This window comes from Elephantulus edwardii, unplaced genomic scaffold (assembly GCF_000299155.1).
Source record: "Elephantulus edwardii isolate Elephantulus edwardi_28Jun2011 unplaced genomic scaffold, EleEdw1.0 scaffold00002, whole genome shotgun sequence".
NCBI lineage: Eukaryota > Metazoa > Chordata > Mammalia > Macroscelidea > Macroscelididae > Elephantulus > Elephantulus edwardii.
Window position 1 is genome coordinate 42,788,407 of NW_006399752.1, and position 14,998 is coordinate 42,803,404.

The 14,998-nt window shown below is 47.8% G+C and overlaps 1 protein-coding gene across 2 annotated transcripts in view; it reads right to left on the reverse strand.

The window, feature by feature from the left end:
- The window catches only part of SLC24A4 (solute carrier family 24 (sodium/potassium/calcium exchanger), member 4), a 232,186-nt gene that overhangs the window by 210,528 nt on the left and 6,660 nt on the right, over window positions 1-14,998 (reverse strand). The window lies entirely within an intron of this gene.

Below are 14,998 nucleotides of genomic sequence, written 5' to 3' on the forward strand. Positions count from 1 at the left end.
TTATTATTATTATTATTATATTCTTTAGGGGAAAACAATATCTTTATGTGACTTTCAAAAAAGTCTCACTATTAGCATACATAAAATATGTAGACATTTGCAACTTTGAGGCATGTTATAAAGCATAAAAATGTACTCATTCAAATACTGATTAAACACTACCATTAAAGGTAGTAATTAGTTACCTAAAATGTCAAAATTTAATGTCATTTGCAATATTTTTATTATTGTCCTTCACCTTCAATGTCATTTATTCTGATCTTCATATTAATACATAAAATTCCAATGATTAATCATTTCTTACTCCAAATTTGAAAGTCTAAATTCTTCATTCATTACTAGAGTTTATTTATATTTATCTCAACAGAAATAGCTGGACTAAAAAATTCACATCAAACAATAAAATAAAAATGCTGTTGTTGTCATTGTTAGGTAGTCAAGTGTGACTCATAGTGACTTTATGAACAACAGGTCTGAACCCTTTCCTACCCTGTAACATCCTCCTCATTTGTGACATGCTTGCACTTATTGCAGAAGTCAATGTGTCAAACCATCTGGTTGAGTGTCTTCCTATGTCTTCCTCTCTTTTGTAGACTCTCCATCTTTCAAAGCATGATGGCCTTTTCTAAGAAACAGCCTCTCCTAACAGTATGCCCAAAAGTAAAAAATAACAAACACTTAATAACATTTTTTTCCCACTTGAAGATTACTGACTTGTGAAATGTTACTTTAAAAGACTATTTAGTTAATTTAATTAATATCTTAAGGTTGGGGCTTTGGAAGCCTAGTGGCAGTCCCAAAGGGGCATAGTTCAAATCTACCGGCTACTCCATGGAAAAAAGAAGAGCAATCTCCTTCCATGCAATTAACTGCCTCTGAAAACCAACCAAACGGTCAGCTATGTGTCAGATCTGATTTGATGGCACACAACAACAACAATTACCTTAAGATTATTACAAATTGTAAACTCTTATAATTAATTAACATCTCTCCCTCAGGCCATCCTTACCTCTCTGCTTCCATCCCCCCCACCCCAGATCTTCACACTCATTCTATAATAATGGTTTTATAGAGGAAAGATGTGGTGTGGAAAACAATGTATTCAAATTTTGTAAATAAGTATAAAATAAAATAACAAAATTTAAAAGGGGTTTTCCCCCTTTCATTCAAAGAGCCTTTTATCACTGAGAACATGTTTTTAACAAAAAAGAAAATTCAAAGCAGAAAATAATTCAGTCTTGAAAGGGTTAAGAGAGACAGACACTTGTTATTTCTTTTCCCACTAAGTATAGTAGGTTAGCAACTGAGTGCTTTAATCACCGTGCCACTATGGCTCCATCCTAGAGCCTGGGATATACACAATGCCCTCACTCCCTCTAAGCTCGAAGATAAGGGTTGAGCAGCCTGTTCTAGGTAACGTAATTATTAAGTGGCAGGGGAAAGATTTGAACCAGGGTATCGGGTTCCAGAGCCCATGCTTCTAACCCCTAAACTATAGCACACTCACTCCTGACTACATATCTTAATTCGTCCTATAGTCTTTACAGGCTAGAAGAAACAGCAAGATGGTCAGTTCCCTCAGCAGGGGCACACCCACATGATGGGTAAGATGGGGGGGGGTCTGACCAGTCAATGTCCATATGCTTCAAGGAGACACATCAGACCCCAAGCTAGGACTAAGAATTGAGGCTTCAGGCAATCATGCCTGCCCTCCAGGAGCTCACATGCCAATCAAGGCGGCTAGCGATGGTCAAGGGCACACTGTTATCACTGCGGCCCCCAGGAGATCTACCTGGGTTGAGACACCTGAGAATTCTGGCGCTCCCCTCCATGTGGGTCAGCAGGGCCCCTGGGCACCAGTTGGTCCAAATCACCCCCTAGAGCAACTGCTTCCCAGGCCAGTGGTGGTGGTGCCTGGCAGTTCCCAGACTCCTCAGTTCTGTTTTTTTAAAAAGAATCAAAGTAATCTGACTCAGTCATAGCCCTGGTCGAGCACCAACTCCCGGCTAAGTCCCTAAAGCCTAATTACTTACCATGGTGCCTGGTAATCCTAGGAGATGTTTGTTTGTTCTCTCCTCTGCACAGCCAATGAGCGAGCCTCAGCGTTGCCAGCGTGCATTCCTCCAGGTACTCCAGATGATGCTGCGATTTCTCACCTGCCTGCTCCTCCTTCCCACTGCTGCGCCCACCCACCCAGGCAGCAGGCAGCAGGCTCCCCCCAAGCTTCACTGAGCACAGCACAGAGCACAGAACATTCTGGAGAAGTCCAGCCTGCAGTAGTTGCCTCATGCCATGATGATTAGAATCATGCTCTGAGCTGAGGCGGTGACAGGGGTGCAAGGGTGGAGTTCCTCCTTTTCCCAGACACACCTTGACCTCCAGTCCCAGTCCCCCCGGGGCTATCACTGCTCTCCAAGGGGAAGCAGGAAATCATTCCATCACATTGATCTTTCTGTTCTTCTGTGAAAGGTGATGCTTGAATGGCCTCCTTGGTGACGGGCAATGTTTCATCAAAAATCTCTTCTCAAGCACTGGACATGTCTGTTGGGTTGAATGGCTGGGATCTCTCCCTCTCCAGGTGACATGCAGTAAAGCTGTGTTGTTTCCATTTTTCACTTGATAAGGACTGTAGCCTGGAGTTCAAGAGGACAGGATGCCAGGTGGGTGCTCCTTGGATCTCAGAAGGCCGAGGAATGGTGGCTGGAGCAAAGAATCTGGAAGCTATGGGAGCAGATGGCCAGGAAGAAGATGTTGCCAGCAGATGGCCCCAATTGTTTGGATAAAGCCAAAAAATAGCATTTGATGACAAACAAATCAGAAAAATACCAAATGCAGAGTGCACAGAGATATCCGCTGTTAAAACTGGAGGGGCATCAGGACACACAAAACAGAGGGGCACCAGGACCTCAACATAGATGAGGGTGGCAGTGTTGATGTTCTGGGGTGCCATCAAGTTGATTACAACTCATAGTGACCCAGTGAACAACAGATCTGAACCTGGCCTTCTCCTGTGCCATCCAAATCACCATCATCTACCTGAACACACGGATACACTCACTGTGTCAGACCATTCTGTTAAGGACCTTCCTCTCTCTCTCTGACCCACCTCATTTTTCAGTACGACCCCTGGAGAACATTATGCTGAATGAAGTATCTCAGTCACAAAAGGACAAATACTGCATGGTGCCACTGTTGTAAACAGGACTGACCTCAGGGTTGGGAGGAGACTGAGAAGGATGGGTTCAATAATGTATACTGCATTGAAACAAATGAAGGAGAAAACTGTTTAAGAGGGAAAATTATTAGGGATTTTTGTCATGATAGGCGTCCAGAGCGAAGGCTGCATAGTGGAGTGGACTTGGGGGAGGGTTTGTAAAACAATGAAAGAATTTTTCTTTTACTTTTCCAAGAGGGGAGTGTACTTGGGGGGGGAAGGTTGGGAGGGGAGAAAAGTGCAACAATGAATGAATGGAAATCCAAAGTCTCTGTAAATTTTCATTGAAATTAATAATAATTTTTTTAAAAATGTCCAAGAGCAAAGGGGTCATCTTGAGGACTAAGCTCTGGCCTCTTTAATCACCCCATATGCAGGCAAAATCTGGACAGTGAATAAGGAAGACCACACAAGACCCAATCCATTGCACTTGTGGTAGTGAAGGATACAGAATGCATTACAGACGGCAGAAAGAAATGAATAAATCTGTCTTCAAAGAAATATAGGCAGAGCACGCCTCAGAACAAGGATGGTAACATGCTGGCTCTTGGACTTTGGGCATGTGACCTGGAGGGACCAGTTCCTACAGGAGGACGTCATTTTTGGTAAATCAGGGGGTCAGATCTTTGATGAGATGGACTGACCCAGTGGCTCCTACAATGGGCACCAACATGGCATGATTGTTAGGATGGCACAGGACTGGACACTTCCGTTCTCTCAGACAGTGAGCCTTATGGAGTCAGAATCAACATCTGGCTGGCTGTGTGACCTTGAACTAGGTACTTCATCTAAGTCCCCCTTGCCTTGTCTGCAAAGAGGGAGACAATGATGGCAGCCACCTGATGGCTTGTCTGTTGTTGTGGCAGCTAGTGGGCACCCTGAGTCATGGTGACCAGATGCCAGCAGAGGGAAAGGCTGACCAGTCCTACACCGTGTCCATTACCGAGTATGGACCGAGACAACCATGGTGATCCATTTCACAGGCTGGTGTTCAGAAGTGGGGAAGCCAGGGGAGCAGAAAAGGCTGAGCCCAGTGCCCGCCAGGACTGTGATGGGAAGAGTATCTCCCGTGTGCTCAGAGATGCTCACCATATCCCACCACAGAGAATACCTGTGCTGTATACAGTATTCTGCAAAACACGCAACCCCGCTGTTTCCTACATGCTGCTATACACGCTGTATGTGTGTGTGTGTGTGGGGGGGGCACTACTGTTGTTGTCAGATGCCATGACTCCAACTTAAATACAACAGAATGAAGCTCTGCCTGGTCCTGTCCCCCCCTCACAACCTCTGCTGTGTTTAATCCCATGTCCATCTGAGTCACTGAGTCCACCCAGGTCCTTGAGGGGTCCTCTTCTCTTTCACTATCTTCATTTCCAAGTACATATTTCCTTTTCCTGACACTGACCTCTCCTTGGAAACATGCCCACCAAAGTATATGTGAGACCAACTCTCACCTTCTTGATTTCTCAGGAGAACTCTGGCTGTACTGTTTCCAAGGCAGGTTTGTTTTATCCTTTTGACAGTCCATGGGACATTCAGTACTCTTCACCCCCACTGCAATTCAAATGCATCAATTCTTCCTTCTTTCTTCTTCTCTGTCCAGCTTTCACATGCATATGAAGCAACTGAAAATATCACTTGGCCCAGGTGCACCTTAGTCTCTAAAGTGACATCCTTGCTCTTTGGCACCTTAAAGGTGTCTTTGGCAGCAGATATACTGAACCCAAAATGTCATCTCATTTCTTGACTGCTGCTTCTACATTATTTTTAAAAAAAAAAGTAGCAGCTATTTCTGCACATCCTGTGACCTGCCAGACCCACAGAGGAGCATCTAGGGTTCAGTACCAACAAGCAGTTCCAATTAAACACGGCAGTTTGCCTCACCAGCTGTGAGAGACCCATCACTCAGCCATTCTAACCACCACAGGATGGAAGTACTATTGTATGCAGAGGAGTCGCTGCTCTCCTAGCTGCTGGGCAAGAGGGCCAGGAGCTGCTGCCAGCCAGCCACACTTTAAAAAAAAAACAAACAGAAAAACTGAAGTGGAGAAAGATTATGTAACTTGCCTGAGGTCATACAGGCCCCAAGTAGCAAATAGGGACTTAAACCCACAAGCCTGCCTTTACCGAGTCAAAGTACCGCCCACCCCCAGTGGTACATCCTGTCGATGGGACAAGAATCTCCTCTGGCTGCTTGAAATCTGTGTACTTATTCAGTAAGAAAGCTAAAAAAGATACTTAGTCCCAGGCAGGACGTGGTAGAGGCAAGACTAGAACTCCATCTTCCAGTCCCCAAGGAGGACAAGGAGCTGCTGTCTCCATGTGATGGGAGATGGCTGTCTTCCTCAGTCTCCACCAGTGACCACAAGGTGTCCCTGCCAGCCTGTCACTTTCCCCAAGAAGTCACCAGGCTCTCTGGAGGTTGTCTGTCCTGCCCTGGAAGCCCCTTCTCAGGAAAACAAATGAACTGTCTCCTGTTCACACAGAATCAGTTCCAGTCTCTCTTGCCCATCTCAGGATTAGCTCTTACGTTAAGAGCTCTGTAACTGGATTTGTGTTGCGTCCCGGGGGCCCACTGAGGGCCTTTCCTGCAGGCTCTGGCTCCGAACCCACAGCCTTCATCTCACTGTCCAGGGAGTCCACCACATCCCCTTGTCCTGAAAGCCCGAGTCCCGTCCTCCTTCCGTTTGCCCATGCCTTTCCCACCAGGCTCTCCGAGCTGAGCTGCTCACCCCATCGCCAATCACGGTCCTTCCAGCGCTGGTGCAGAAGGAAAAGTAAGTTAAGAGTCAGCTGGAACTAAGACAACCATTCCAGACCCTCAGTCTCCTCTAGCCCACCTCCCAATCCCCTGAAACCCTCTGACCACGAGCATCACGCAGACCTCTCTCAACAGCCCCCCTCAGCCTCAGCTGTCCATCTGTCTCCATGGACACATAGAGCCAAACAACACAGCTAACCCTGAGGAGTCCTGGTGCGACAACCACTACATGCTTGTGGCTCAAAGAAGGGCTGGCAGTTCAAATCCACCCACAGGCTCCATGGAAGAAAGACCTGGCAATTGGTGCCCATAAAAACTAAATCAAACTCACTGCCATTGAATTAACACAAAACAACCCTACAGGACAAAGTAGAACTGACCATGGGATTGTCACTCAACTCATTGTGGTTGAGTCGGAACCTACTCATAGCTGAACCTCCAGCCCAGACTTCAGAAGCTGTAAACTGCACCAGAGAGAAATGTCTCTCTTTCTCTCATGGAGCAGCTAGTGGATTCGAACCATCTCTCTTTAGGTTGGCGATTCAACTCCCAACCGCTAGGCCACCAGCGCTCCTGCCACCCCCAACCTGTGGCGTTTTCACGGCTGTACATTTTCATGGAAACAGACTGTCTCATTGTGCTCTTACTGAATTTGGACTCCAAATCCCCGGGTTTTTGGGTAGCGGCCGAATTCTTTAACCCCTGTGCCACCAGGGCTCCTTCCATAAACATTACAGCCTAGCAGGCCCGTGGGGCAATTCTGCTCAGTCACACAGGGTCACCTATGGGACAGAGTAAGCTGGACACATGTCACACCACCACCAAGGGAGGAATTAAGTCCCTCCCACAACAACAGGGAACACCAAACGCCTTCCTTCCTCTCCCACTCTTCAGACAGAAGTCACAAAATATTGAAAGTCCAAACAAGCAGGGGTGAAAGGTTAGCCACTTATCATCCAATCTCAAACTTGGGGCTTTTTATGAGACTAGGAAGCCACGCCCACCCCAGCCACACAGTCAAAATGTACCGGAACATCCGGCTGTCAAGAGCAAGACCAAAGTCAGCCACCTTTCTATTTCAGAGGCAAGCTGTACCAGGTGTGATCCTCCTGCACTGAAACAGATGAGGGACTGAATAATTTAAAAGCGATGTACGATAGGGTATTATGGTTATCACAAGAGTCCACAATTAAGGTTGCATCGTGGAATGTACTTGGGGCGGTGGGAGGAGTGCGGGGGCATTGTGTACCAGGGAGGGAGTCTTTCTTTTACTTTTGAAAGAGAGGAGCAAACTGGGGTGGGGGGGAGGGCTGGGCAGGGAGAGAAGTGCAGCAATGAATGAATGAAAAATCCAAAATCTCTGTCCATGCTCATTAAAATTATTTTTTTAAGAAAATCAAAACAAGACATCTGCTTTCTGAAGAGGAAAAAGAAACATTAAGCAAGATGTTATTTCACTTCTCCTAAAGTTTGACTGACAAATGTTTATTCAGCACCTGTGATACACCAGGCATTGTAGCATTTCTAGGGTGGTGGTGGTTGTTGACCGCCTTCAAGTCGAGCACGATGCACAGCAACCCTATGAACAAAAGGCCTGAAGCCCCTCTACAACTACTGACATTTATCAACCAAGATGTCATAGAGTTTCCGGAGGCATGTTGTTTAGGAAGTGGATGACACTCCTGCTTCCAATTTCTAGGGTGGGGGTGGCTATCATTGTTATGTGCCATCGAAGCACTTGCAACTCATAGTGACCCTATGTACAAGTCCCCTAAACCCTGCTCTATTCTGTTCCAACCTCATGTCTCCGACACACTTACTCCCAGAACCCCAATCACAGAACTGATCCATCTCATCGAGGGTCTTCCTCTCCTGCCCTGTCCCTCCACTCTCCCAAACATGATGTCCCTCTCCAAGGACCAGTCCCTCCTTGCAACATAGATGAAAAAGAATGATGATGAAAATAGAAGCTAGTGTCTGAACACGTACTATGTGCCATGCACCCTTGATGAGTATCAACTCACTTCATCCCAGCAACGTAACTACAACACACAGCGACCCCAGGAACCCATCTGAACCCAGCCCATCCTGCACCATCCTCACCATCTTTGATAATAAAGTCAACGTATCAATCCACCTTGTCAACGGTCTTCCTCTCTTTCTCTGGCCCTCTGCCTCTCTCTCCCAACACGATGTCTTCTTCCAAGGGATGGTCCCTCCTGAAAACAAGCCTGAAGTGCAGGACGTGAAGATTCACCATCCTCGCTGCTAAGGAGCCCTGGGTGTTCCTCCTTCCAGGCAGATGTGCTCGTTCTTCAGGGATTTCACAGGCTATTCAGTCCTCTTATCCAACACCACAATTCAACGGCATCCTTCCCACTCTGCCATCACTGTCCACTGTCCAACTTTCAGACGCATAAGCAGCCATGGGAAATAGCACGGCTTAGAAGAGGCGTTGTCCGTGACTTCACTGTACTTGGCTCTACAATCATCACCCATCCTAGCAGCAACCAAGAAATCCAAAGATGTGCTGCACGGGGAAAAGCTGCTCCCAAAGTGCTCTAGAGCAAGGATATCAGTGTAAAGACTAAGGAACGCCTAATCCAAGCCTTGGGATTGTCAAGTGCTTCCTAGGCATCTGAAAGCTAGATGACCTTATGAGGCAGATGCAATTGTCAGCCTCTTAAGCCAGTTGCCATCAAGTCCAACTTACTCCGACCTCGTGTGTCAGTGTAGAATGGCATTCCACAGAATTTTCAGTAGCTCATTTTTTTGAAGCAGATCACCAGACCTTTCTTCCAAGGTGCCTCTGGGGACCGTGAACATTAGTAGCCCAGTATGTTAACTTTAAGGGAGCTCTAGTGGCAAGAAGCTGCACTGCAATCCCAAAGGCACGTGGTTCAAGGCCACCAGCTGCTCCACGGGAGAAGGATGGGCCATCTCCTCCCATACGATTACCTGCCTCTGAGAACCCGCTGGCGGGTCAGCTATGGGTCGGTTCTGACTCTACAGTACACAAGAACAACAACAACATCATGTTAACTTTGCATCAACCAAGGTCTCTCCATTAATCCTTTACTGTTAGATCTGATCGAGTCTGAACTGGCTCAACTGACCCTCCAATAGGCTCTCAGAGGAGATCGCCCACCTTTCTCCCGCAGAGCAGCTGGTGGATATGAACCATGTACCTTCAGCTTGGGAGTAAGACTCCTTACAACTAGGCTACCAGAGCTCCCTCTTAACCTCTTGTTGCTGTCTGTTGTTTTGTGACCCACAGCTGACCCTCTAGCAGGCTTGCAGAGGCAGTTAACTGGAGGACTCTGTCTATCCTACCACTGCACAGCAGCTGGTGGATTCGAACAGTGTGCCTTTGGGTTTGCAGTGCCGTTTCTTACCACTAGGTCACCCTATTGAAAGAAGCCCTTATGGTGCATTAATTAGTTGCCTTGCCTGCTAACCAGAAGTTTGTTGGTTCAAACCCACCAGACACTTTGCAGTCTGCTTCTGTAAAGACTATATAATCTCAGAAACTTGATGGCCAGTTCCCCTCTGTCCCCAACAGGGTCCCTCTGAGTTGCAACTGACCTGATGGAAGCAGGAGTTTCAGTTTTTATTTCTTTGATGTTCATAACTGATCCCAGGATCTTTCTCCAGGACCCATTCCATGCACCATGGTAAAATATGGTGAGGAAAGCTGGAGAGGCTGATGGAGACTCAGCATTGTCTGCTACAGAGGTGACGGGGCCCAGGCCGGGGTGACATTCTAACAGCTCTGTTGCACGCGCGCGCACACACACACACACACGTGTGTGTGGAAGTCATTGTTTGAAAGCAGTTATGTTTGCAAGATTATGTTTTCATGGGCAGACTATGCAGATGTCACTTTGAGGTCTAAGGGTCTCCTGACTACAGTTCCCAGTTCTTTAAAGAACCATCACAAGGAGTCAAGGCCAATACCCATTTGAGAGATCAAAGAACGGTGGTGAATGAAACAAACAAGGCTTTCACCTCTTAATTCTGGTAGGTGGGAGGGGAAAATAAATCGTGAGATAATGGTGAGAATGAGTCCTGGCAAAGAGTTAACCAAAACAGCATGACCACAAGTGACGCAGGTGACCCAACCCGTGGAGTGGACAATCAGGGAGGCTTCTGGGTAGGGCAATCACCAGAAGGGAGTCACCTGGTTGGACCTGTAGGGAGGGGGGGTTGCTCCCAGAAGCCACAAATGTTGACCACCGGATCTCTCCCTCACTGCTTCCCAAACAACAGCGGCCTGTGTATTTCCAGAGCTCACGGGCGTGCCTTCCCAAGAAGGACCTGTTTCTACCTTACCTGCCTCCTAACACCAGGTGCCATGATGCGTGGAAACGTGCTGGTTCCCAGGGGACACAAACACATCACAACCCACTCCTAGTCTCCACATTCAAGACAGAGACCCCTTCCCTTTCCAGAGCTTTCCCTGCGCAGCCATGAAAAAAAAAAAAAAGATCTAAGGCTCACGGGTCCAGGCCATGCCTTTAAATCTCTAGGGGAAAAGAAAGAATTTTCCACAGACATCAGAGGCCAGAACTAAAACAGACTTTTTCTTCTTCTTCCCTGTGGTGGCAGAGGGACAAGAAGCTGCGCTGCAACCCCAAAAGCACGCAGTTCAAATTCAACCACTGCTCCATGGGTGAAGGACGGGCAATCTCCTCCCATGAGATTCACTGCCTCTGAAAACTTGCTGGAGGGTCAGCTATGAGTTAGTTCTGACTTGATGGCACACAACAACAACAATGACATGCTTTTAAAAAAACCACATCACACCATGTTTATTGCAGTTTTGTTCACAATAGCAAAGAGCTGGAAACAATCTAAGTGCCCATCAACAAACAAATGGATAGAGAAGCTGTGATATATTCACACCATGGAATACTATGCTGCATTGAAAAACAACAAGGAACTCATGCAATATTATTCAAAATGGGAGACCCTGGAGGACATTATGCAGAGGGAAGCATCTCAGTCACAAAAGGACATATACTGCATGGTGCCACTGTTGTAGAACGAGATTGACATCGGGGCTGGGGTGAGACTGAGAAAAATTGGATAAGTTATGTATACTGCATTGAAACAGATGAGGGAGAGAACAGTTTAAAAGCGATATATGATTGGGTATTATGGTTATGACAAGAGTCCAGAATAAAGGCTGCACAGTGGAGTGTACTGGGGGGGAGGGGAGTGGGGGAGATTGTATACCAATGAAAACATTTCTCTTTTACTTTTCAAAGAGAAGAGTGAACTGTGGGGGGAAGGGGTGGGCAGGGAGAAAAGTGCAACAATGAATGAATGGAAATCCAAAATCTCTGTAAACGTTCATTAAAATTAATAATTTTTTTTAAAAAACCCACATGGTTTTCAGGGAAATCTGTACATCAAACAAAGTATTAGCTTTCATTGAACATTCAAATATTTATTGAGCATTTACCAACTGGTGATGGAAGGAAGGTGTGTATACAAACACCCCCCCCCCCCAAGTCAACAACCTAAAAAGACTGCTGGTGGTCTAGTGGATAGGAAGTTGCATTTCCAAACCAAAGACAAAGGTGTTCGAAACTACCCAGTGCCCCAAGGGAGAAAGATGGGCAGTCTCCTCCCATGCAGTTTATGGCCTCTGAAAATACACTTGAGAGTCAGCTATGAGTTTGTTCTGACTGATAGCAGTAGGTAATATATCCTAAAGGTCAGCTGTTCAAATCCAACCTACGGTATTGCCAAAGAAAAGTCCTGGCAACTATCTTCCACTAAGAATACAGCCCCAAACCCCGATGCAACAGTCGATTCTACCGGAACTGACGAGCTTTAACTAGTCCCCAAGCCATGTCGACAGCACCAGGAGACAGTAAACTCTGGTCCAATAAGGCCCACGCCTGGCTTCAGCTGTTAACCTCTTAGGGAGCTATTTCCTTGAGCCTAAGAACTAAATCAGATCTCTCAACCTGCGGCCTGTGCATTTCTGAAATACACACAAAGGTCTCAAGGTGATTTACTGCACAGCCAGGGCTCAGGTCCACTCCTCCTCTGACTCCATCAGACACCCCACAGTGGGTCTCTTGTTCTCTATCCCACCTCCTTTTCCAGTGCTTTCTTGGTCATGCTGCCATCGTGTCAGAGAGGAAAAGACGTGGAAGGAGTGATGAGGAAAGCATTAATCCCCAGCGACAAGGGCAGTAACACTTCTATGGCCCCTGAAGTCAGGGAGCTTCCTTGAGTTCAAACAACGCTCTGCTACTCCTTGGTTGTGACCTCACACAAGTCATGGGTCCTCTCTGAGCCTCAGTCTCATCATCTGTGAACTGGGATTGTTGCGAATGTGTGGCACAGGCTACGCTGAGTGCTGCCTCTTACAGCACAATCTGGAAGGCCTTTTGCAGTGAAATGCATCGTTTCTCTATCATTATTGCCTACAGGTGACACACCTGTGGGTTCTGGAGGCGGCACCTGAGCCCGGCCACTTGCGAAAAGGAGCCGTCTAGAGCTACACCACCAGCCCTCCCGGCGCAGGAAGCAACGGACTAGCCCTCAAGGGGAGACAGACTATGAATAAGTATCAGATGGTGATAATAACGCCACTGCTCGAGTACATTCCAACCCGTAGAGGTCTCTGTGCTTGAAGTAGAGCTGCTCTGTGGTGTTTTCTTGGCTCTAACATCTATGATGCGAATCACCAAGGCTTCCTCCCACATTGTCGTTGGGTGAGTATGATCCCCCAACCTTTAGGTCAGCACCTGACTGCCAGCCACCTGATCCACTCAGAGATAAGTGGTGACACAGGTCACAGGAGCTACACAGGGTCACGAGGTGAGGGTGGCTGAGAGGAACACTGAATGGTCAGGAAAGGCTGGTTGGTTGGGGTTGGAGGAGCAACAAAGCCTTGACACAAAGAACAAGATACAAGCAACTAACTAATGTGGGGAAGGAAATGTGTGCAAGGAGTTCACTGCCGGGCCAAAGGTACATGGTTCGAATCCACCAGCTGCTGTATGGGAGGAAGCTGGGCAATCTCCTCTTGTGTAATTTACTGCCTCTGAAAACCACCTGGAGGGTCGCCCATGGGTTCTGACTCGATAGTACAGAACACCAACCAACCACCCTGGGGGAGTGATGGAGGCAGAGCAGCCAGCCTGCTCCCCAGTCTCAAGGGAAGACTAGAACATGGCCCTGCTTGGATTTTTAGAAAAATTTTAGAAAAAGTCATCTCCTTTTGTGGGCAAAGAGATAAACATTTCAGATAACATGAAAGATAACATATGTCCCCTGTCCTGGACAGTCCGTCAAAGAAGTGAACATACTCCCGTTGTGGGTGGGAACTCGGACTCTGGAGGCCCCAACTCTGTAGGTCTGAAGGCATCTTTCTATATCCCTAAAGTCCTTCATCCAGGACAAGGAGCTGGTCAGCTATGAAGACACACAGAGAGAGGCCTTCCGAGATGCAAGAATTCCCCCCATTCTTTACAGCGAAACTCCCATAACTCTGTAGGGGGCTGCCATTGGCACCCCCATTGTTTCATCACACCTGGAGCGCTGGTCTACCTGTAAAGCAGCCCCACGTGGCTAAACCTGGGTGAACAGTCCCAGCAGTGACCAGCGTGAACTGAGATCTGGTCTTCAACTGCTGTGTGTGTACAAGTGGAAGCAGGACAATGAAGGAAGCCCAGAGAAGACCTGGTGCTTTTGAGCTGTGGTTCCAGTGAAGAATATTGGATATGCATGGACTGCCCAGAGAACAAACAAGCAGGTGTTGGAAGAAGTGGGTCAGAATGCTCCTTAGAAGCAAGAATGGTGAGACTTTACCTCACGTCTCTTGGGCATGCTCTCAGGAGGGGCCTGTCTCTGGAGAAGGACATGAAGCCTGGAAAAATGGAGGGTCAATGAAGAAAAGGAAGACCTTCAACGAGGTGGACTGACATGGTGACTGCTGCACGGACTTCAGTCCAGCCGAGGTTGTGAGAACAGAACGATCAAGCATGGTTTTTCCCTGCTGAGCAGACAGACGCCTTGGGGCAGAGGCAACAGCCATCTCCTGACCTGTCGCGACGCCCCACGCCCAGCCCTCGGCCTATCTGGAGAAGGGACCTCATCTCAGCTCCTCCCTCCAGGAGCGGAGCGTGTCACCGGAGACCAAGCCCCATCCTGGGTGCTCCTCTCACCCAGCCAGAACTGGCTCGGCCCCAGGCACCTTCTCTCCAGCATTTGAGGCTAAACGAATGGAAAGCCAGGACTCACGGCCTCCTTTCTGCACTGGAGAAGCTTCAGACACCTCACCACCTCGGATCCTACTCTCTCAGCTACTGAGTCTGTCATTTCCCTTCACTGGCTGCACTGAGTGCGGGGATCTGCTGTCGTTACACTGGGACCCCGAGACAGTGGCACAGGACCACACCAGCCTGCTCACCCTCCCCGGGTTCCCCGGACCACTCACTGGGGCACTACCGCAGTCCTTCACAGCCACCAAGTCGTCCTCAGGCTGAGGTCTGTGTGGCCCAGGATTATCAACTACCTGGCAGTGTTTCATTCTCGTTAGGCCATCGAGTACGACTCATAGCGACCCGATGAACAACAGGTCTGCCCCCTGTCCTGTCCTGTCCGGTGCCGTCCTCACCATCTCTGACACATCTGAGCCCACTGCTGCAAGTCACTGTGTCAATTCACCTTGTCGAGGGTCTTCCTCTCCTTTGTTGACCTTTCTAAGCATGATGTCCCTTTCCAAGAATAGCCTCTCCTAGCAACACGCCCAAAGCAAGTGAGATGAAGCTTTGCCCTTCTTGTCACCAAGGAAAACTGTGGTCGCACTTTCTCCAAGACAACTGTAGATAAATGTTGTTGTTGTTGTTGTTGTTAAGTGCCGTGGAGCTGTAGGCGACTCATAGCGACCCTATGAATGAAAGTCCTCAACACTAGCGTGACTTTCATCCTTGCTCCAGGTTCATAGGGTTTCCCGAGGCAAGCTATTACGGAATTGGATGCCGCTCCTGCTTCCA